The sequence below is a fragment of the Montipora foliosa genome, chromosome 3, assembly GCF_036669935.1.
Source record: "Montipora foliosa isolate CH-2021 chromosome 3, ASM3666993v2, whole genome shotgun sequence".
NCBI classification, from domain to species: domain Eukaryota; kingdom Metazoa; phylum Cnidaria; class Anthozoa; order Scleractinia; family Acroporidae; genus Montipora; species Montipora foliosa.
Window position 1 is genome coordinate 57,399,580 of NC_090871.1, and position 7,500 is coordinate 57,407,079.

Here is a 7,500-nt window from a genome sequence, read left to right on the forward strand (position 1 = left end):
GCTTTTACTTATGAATTATAAAATGCCAGTCATTTGTCAATTTAGAACTGGTTCCTCTAAGGGGTCAGATTTCTTTAGCCTACATACACAAAACAAGATTCTGTTACCTTTAAGGGTTGTTTTTTTTTTTTAAAAAAGACCCCTCCTGAGCAAAATGCGTCCTCATGTTGGGATTCTCATTGATTTAATGACTTTTATGATACTATGCAAAATTGTTCTACAATACTACTCAAACACCATAAAAATATTTTTAACCTAACTTTTTTGCAAAGTTTACTCCTTGAGCCACCAGCTTCAACTTTGATACTTTGTTCCAAAAGCCAAAGCAGTTGTATAGCAATGGTGGAGGTGACGATTAATCACTTTGTTTTGGTTCAAATGAAGAAAAAGAAAGTCAAAGTAATGATTGCACTTTCATTAACGCTTTCAACGCTAAACCGGCCATACTTAGTATTTTACTCTGTCTAAAGCCAGAGTATTTTGCTCTGTCTAACACCAGACGATTAATTTTTACTCGTCAATGGGGAACCCCATGAAGTCAAACGTGTTACAGTACTTCTCAAAATAAAGAAAATGAATTCTGTGGACTTAAACATTCCCAAATAGAAATGGCGTATATTCCAAATATGGTTACGTAAACTCTTCAAGATTTAAATTACCTGCTTCAGGAACTTCGAATGAATATTCTGAATATTTTTCTAACTATAATAAAGATACACTACAGGAAATAAAAGCTTAAAACTATGTGACAAACATAGGATATCTACACATAAGGGATAGGAAAAATAAATCAATTGCTATGCAAAGATCATATTGCAAATACACCAAATGGTAACGGTTGATTGACACGTTCCTTGTGCAAAATGGTAGAGCATGTTTGAAGTCCAGCAGGACCAAGATGAGAAGTTATGATAAAAACTTTAAACATATTTTTTACCAAAGTTATTTTACTGCCATCAAATCCAATGAGACCTTATGCATGGGACACTGTTTCTAGCTGCAGCTCCAAATCACATAATATATTAATAAATTGTGCCATCTAAGAAAAAACCAAACATGTGGGGTGTAACCAAAAAAAGTCCAAGGCAATAAAGCTTCCTTTCAGCCTTTTCAGGAACAACTATCCACTGTGAACCATACTTGACTCAAAACAGAATTTCCTTGATCCAACAACACATGACAGTCCCCTAAAACCAAAATTACATCATTAATGCTTCCGGAAAACAATAGTCTAAAAAAAAAAAAAAGATTTCAAAAACAGTCACGAACCTGAATCTATAGATATCTATATACATCTGTACCTACAATACTGTTCTCCCAAACATTATTTTAACTAACATGGATTTTGATTTTGATTTTAAACTCGAATTAATTGCAAATCCGACCATCACTTGGAAACTACTTGAACGCAAGGATCGTTGAGTTGTGACTGCTAAAAAGTATAATAACTTAGACCTTCACCAGAAAAGGGTAAATGATCTTAAAAGCAGCTATTTAAAATATTTGATACTAGCTAGGGTTACGTTCCCAATGACACAATCACATTCAAAATCAAATTCACATCTGATCGAATCATTGATCATTAATGTAGAGGTGCCGATCGTAAGGTGTAACGCAGAAAAAAATAACCTTCACGTTGAACAATATTGCCATTTCCCTGCCACCTGGTACAAGCTAATTCACACATGAACGGAAACCTTAGGAATCCTCCTTTCTGCACATTACAGTAACTTTTTGTACCCGGTGGCAACAAACTTTCCACATTAAAAATTGCGTAAAAAACTCACCTGTTTCGCAGCTCTTTTCCCACGAAATAAAATTTTCCAGGAGCAAATTTTCCGAAGATGCTGGTTGGATTGGACTTTCAAACGTTTTACACAACAAGTACGTTCTCTAAGAATACATTCCACTTGAAACTGGCGTTAAAACTAGCCTTGATCGCTCTAAAAAGAACGGAAACCAACAAGCTACCGATACTCAAACCGCAGCCATTTTTCTGTTCTTCTCGGGAGTGCTTTTTTCACGAGAACCAATGGTAGTCCCAGAAACGCGTCACGTGGGATATCGCGCGACTCATGCGCAGACATTTTTCGCCAGTGAACCCTCAACCACCGCACCCACTTTGCTTTCTTCCCGTGAACCTTCACAAACTCATGTCATTTCCGCTTTCGGTTTCGCTTTAAACCTGAACTAGCTTGCATTCTCGGGGACAGGTATAGCCTAGAGACTATTACGGCAGACTTCTAAAGGTAAGAAACTTTGATATACTATTTTTGTTTTATTGCCATTACGCTGCTCTTCTATCGTGGTTTTCTTGTCCAAGTTTCTATTTTTGTGACAAAGCTCTAGAACGAAAGCATTCTCGATTTCCCACAAGGCTAAAAATGAGCAGCTTCTACAGTATGACGAAAAATAGAATTACACGCTTGCGAGTGCTTCTACACTTAAGTGAACAAATGGGCTTAACTGCAGAATACCCTGCCACTCCAACAAAGTTCTTCGTAGCCGGCTACGCTTTACACAGAAACTAATAAATTCAAGTGGAAGTATTATGTAATATATTCAAGTAACAATAAATTGCCAGTTGAAAATGGCGTGATTAATGTATTCGCAGCAACAGTACAAGAGAGTAATTCTCGTTCTAAAAACGTGACTCGTGAATTAAGCCCTGATCGATTGTGAAGCAAGTTACCTCGATCGCCATCATTAAAACGACGGGACTGTGAAAATGCCTGTGGCCAACAATGTTCACCTATTAATACAACGCGACGCAAGCATCAAAAGAATGTTTCTATTCCTCGTTCTTTAAGCTCGAAGGTGAAAATTGCGCGCTTCTGAAAACACCTTGCATAAGCACTTTTTCAACATTTTAGCTTTCAGTTTATGGTTCGGTTAACTACACTTTTCAAGAGATCGTGTGAAGAAAATAGCGCTCCTTTGCTGATTAAACCAAAGCGCTCTTTCCGTGATTAGGCCAAGGGACTCTTAAAATTTTAGCTTTCACTTTACTGTTCGGTGAACTACTCGTTTACTGATTACTTCTAAGTGCTTGTTGCCGTGATTAGGCCTAAGAACTCTTTTAACATTTTAGCTTTCGGTTTACGGTCCGGTTAACTACACTTTTCACGAGATGCTTTGAAGATGGTTTACTGATTACGCCAAAACGCTCGTTTCAGTGAATAGGCCTAAGCACTCTTAAATTAAATGTTAGCTTTCATTTTACACTGGAAAATTTGAACCATTTACAGACTTCATAAAATGTCTGTAAATAATGAATTTACAGACTTTAACACTTAACCCCATAAATATAAAATCTTTGTAAATTTATTTTACAGGTATTTTACAGACTTTTGTTGAGTAAAGCTCTATAAAATGTCTGTAAAATGTTTATAAATTATTGGAGCTACAACAAGAGGAAATACTTGAAATTTACAGACTTTATAAAATCTTGGAAAAATGTCTATAAATCGAAAATTTACAAAGATTTTATGCCGTTTGGTCATGTCTCATAAAATGTCTGTAAATTGTGCTCTATCATCATGCGTGTCCTGTCTAAGTTACCAAATGGTTTTGGATCTGTATGCCCTGTTCACGATGATTTTGAGTGTCGAATATTTATTACCTAATTAAACTATGTGGGAAACTGTTGAATTAGCCCTGCATGTTGCACTGAGTTCGGTTTATCAAAAGTTCGCCAGTTGCAACCTATAAAATGCCTATCGGTATGTGTTTTAATAGTTCGACTTGGATCAAGTCTTACAATGTAGGCCCTGTTGATATGGAGAAAAGTTGTCCTCGGAAGATGGTCACCCTCCCAGCCGGGTCTTTAGCTAGCGTTTATGTGAGAAAAGAACTAACCTTTTTCGCTGAGTCAAGAGCTGCCCGGCTCAGTTTCGATCATCAGGAGACTGGGAAGATAGTACTCGTGCATTCTCTCATCATCTTGCCTCGACCAAGTTGACTCCACTGAGCGAGCCAAAGTGTTTACATGGAATAAAGTTGGCCTGGCCAGGAGGGCGACCCTACCGTTGACAAAGGGTGACCCGGCTAGGTGGGTTTCCCTTCTAATTGAGCCATTTTTTTTCCTCATGTAAACAGTTTACTTAAACCGCATTTTATAGGGAAATGTAGGAAAAGTTGGCTGGTCCAGGGTAACTCCGGTAAGCGAGTGACGCTTCTTCCCGGGACAATTTTTCTCCATATAAACGGGTACTTAGGGCCTCACAAGATTAGACCGTTTTAATTGTTTACAACAATTGCAAAGGCCATCTATGTAAATTGACACAACCCGGCCATAAAATAGTTTTTTTTGTGTAAATTTCATGTAAATTGCTGGGATGAATCATGCAAATAACATGTAAATCAAAGCCTTAGTGATATAGGAGTCCCAGCACAGAATGAGATTGAGAAAGTAATGTAGGCTAGTAAGCAGACTTTACCATGCTCCTTGAAAAAAAGAAAAAAAAATAGCATTGGTGTTTAGCTACCCAAATTAATCGTGCGGGTTTCAGTCAATTAACGTGGGTGCTTTCATAGCCCGTAGCTGCAGGTGAGAATTACTTCTTATCAAGCCGGCAGTCATATTTGTTATTCTAAATGATTAGTATCCAGTCTCTTGAGAAAAACAGAAAAGGAAATCTCAAAAGGAACACACTTTCCCCCGTTCCATATTTTGATTGAGGAAATTTGCTCTGCACCTTTAAAGCAGAAAATTCTCCCCGGTTTTTCCACCCAAAATGAAAGCGCCCCAGGAATCGCACTGGGCTCGCAACGGGTTGTGATTGGATGTTGGCACAAAGAGAAGGATTGTGGACATTTCACAATAATTACATGATGCAACAACTTTGTCTGCCATTATGAATTGCCCCCGCCGCAAAGACTCTGGGAACGAGATCGATTTGAATTATCGGTTTGTTTTTCGCGCGGGCGATCAATGCATGTGCTCTTCCTCTCTTTTTTCCTTGTTGGACGACCAAAATTGGATCTGTGCGATTCCTTAACATTTTTTGGGGGTGAAATGGCCCGCATACCACCAAATAAACCCAGTTAACATCGACGGAATCCGGAAGAAAGGGCAACGACAATTCAGGTCAGATAATCAGCATTCGCCACAAAGATGCACGCCAGTGACATGATTCAACCTCAGACAGTCTCCGAAAGGGTTAATCGGTGAAGACTTCATGGCAAAAATAGAGACCTTCTTCAAAACATTCGGGAGTTCTACGAACGTTTGGAACAAAGGGTGGCCTGGCCGAACAGCTACATTTAATTTAGTGAATGGGCGGGAAGATTCAAAAGATCCAAAAAGCAAAAGACTGCCGGAGGAGTTTTCGGTAAGTCGTCATCTTACTTACAAACCTGATTTAAGTTTAAATGGCTTAAAATTTTAAAGTTTTGTTCCCTTGTTCCCCGCCCAATTTACTTTCAAACTTGTACCCAGCTTTTTGCTCCCTAAAATTGTTTATGTCGCCTTGTTCCTAAGATATTTTGTCATTTTTCCTCTGTTCCCCAGTTCAAAATAGCCATCTTCCCTCGTTTCCCAAAACGCCAAGGAGGGCCTCAGCGCAGTCATTACTTTTGCAGACCTACTCCCTTAGTAATTTCACTTTATATTGTATTAAGGCCATTTAAGGCAATAACAATAATAACGAATAGGGAATTACAGGTAATATTATGGATCTCTGTATACCCAGCCCTTTATTCGCCACTTGCAGATGCCTTGTTCTTCAAACGATGCCACTACAAGAGCACAATAGTGGCCGGTTATTCTGTAGTTACTCCCTTGTCACCTGTATAACTACATGTACCTTCACTGGTTTCTCATGCACGAGGAGCCAGAGCAAGCTAAATTTTGGACTGGGCGCTTAATAAGATTACTCCTTTGACACTAGATTTCACTGAAAGGTCGGTTACACTTCAGAAGAAACCGCCTGGGAGATTATCTCGCTTTGGTCTCCCATTAATTGTTAATACCTCTGTCAATCCCACCCAAATAAAGTATCTTGATGACAAATCTTATTTCCATCAATTTGACCAAAATATAAATTATCTAATTTCTTTGATTGTCCAAGATAAGGCGGTTCTGTGGACTTGATCGCTAGGTTATTGTTCCAGATGTGCTGTAACAGTATTTGCACAAATTTCGACTTCCCGACTGGGTTCTTTTGAGGCCAGAATCCCAGATGAAGGGTGGCAGACAATGATGATAAATCTGACAAAATTAAGTGGAACAGGAGAAAGTACACGAAGCTTGTAGCTATTTTAATTGACATTCTTGTGTATTTGGGAGGTGTGCTGGAGGAGTTGGGTTTTTGAGGTCTATGCACAATCACAATCCTTTCAGGTGAAACCTGGAATTACTTCTTAGCAATCTAAGTGCACAGAAAAAGCAAGTTAAAGCATGGCCTAAAAGTTGATGCGAAAGAGTATACAAAATTAAATTTACAGCTATGCTATCAATAATTAATTGTGTAGCATATACTTGAGGTATACAATCCTTAACTCACTGTCACACCATTTTACTTTGTTACCTCTTGGGTAGCATATACCTGAGGTATACAATTCTTAACTCACTGTGTCACCATTTCACTTTGTAACCTCTTGGGTAGGATATACCTGAGGTATACAATCCATAACTCACTGTGTCGCCATTTCACTTTGTAACCTCTTGGGTAGCATATACCTGAGGTACATGTATACAATCTATTAACTCACTGTGTCACCATTTCACTTTGTAACCTCTTGGGTAGCATATACATGTACCTGAGGTATACAATCCATAACTCAGTGTGTCACCATTTCACTTTGTAACCTCTTGGGTAGCATATACCTGAGGTATACTTAACAATTAGACCCGTAGCCCTTGTTTAAAAAAACGCTGAAACGTATGAATTTCATGTAAATAGCTTCTATATATGTAAATAGTACTTTTTAACTTCTTAAATACACGACCACATCAGCTCCGCTGTAATTTTTATTGTGTTTAAATAAATGTTGTTGTTGTTGTTGTTGTGGGCTACGGGTCAATAGCCCATTAGGCGAAGCCGAATAAATAAATAATTTCTTGTATGTGATAGTCTGTTTTTGACTTTTGTTATCAAAAGGCACAATCATTTTTATTTTACCCCAACGAGTTCTGTCTCTCTCGGGTAGTCAGTCCATTTTTTACTGTTGTTATCTCAAGGCAGAACCAATTTTGTAATAATACTTATTAAATGTACTAAATGAGTTCTGTCTCTCTTGGGTAGTCAGTCCAGTTTGGACTGTTGTTATCTGAAGGCAGAACCAATTTTGTAATAATTATTATTTTGCGCTAACGAGTTCTGTCTCTCTTGGGTAGTCAGTCCAGTTTTGGACTGTTGTTATCTGAAGGCAGAACCAATTTTGTAATAATTATTATTTTGTACTAATAAGTTCTGTCTCTCTTGGGTGGTCAGTCCAGTTTTGGACTGTTGTTATTTGAAGGCAGAACCAATTTTGTACATACAAAGCATTCGTAAA

The 7,500-nt window shown here is 38.1% G+C and overlaps 1 protein-coding gene and 1 long non-coding RNA gene across 3 annotated transcripts in view; one reads left to right on the plus strand and one right to left on the minus strand.

Moving 5' to 3' along the window:
* The window catches only part of LOC137997757 (uncharacterized), a 414,333-nt gene that overhangs the window by 214,089 nt on the left and 192,744 nt on the right, over window positions 1-7,500 (minus strand). The gene's annotated exons all lie outside the window — the stretch shown is intronic.
* The window catches only part of LOC137997779 (uncharacterized), a 5,646-nt gene continuing 3,061 nt past the window's right edge, over window positions 4,916-7,500 (plus strand). The window contains exon 1 of the long non-coding RNA XR_011122580.1: window positions 4,916-5,333. This is a non-coding gene — a long non-coding RNA (uncharacterized lncRNA). The remainder of the gene's footprint in view (window positions 5,334-7,500) is intronic.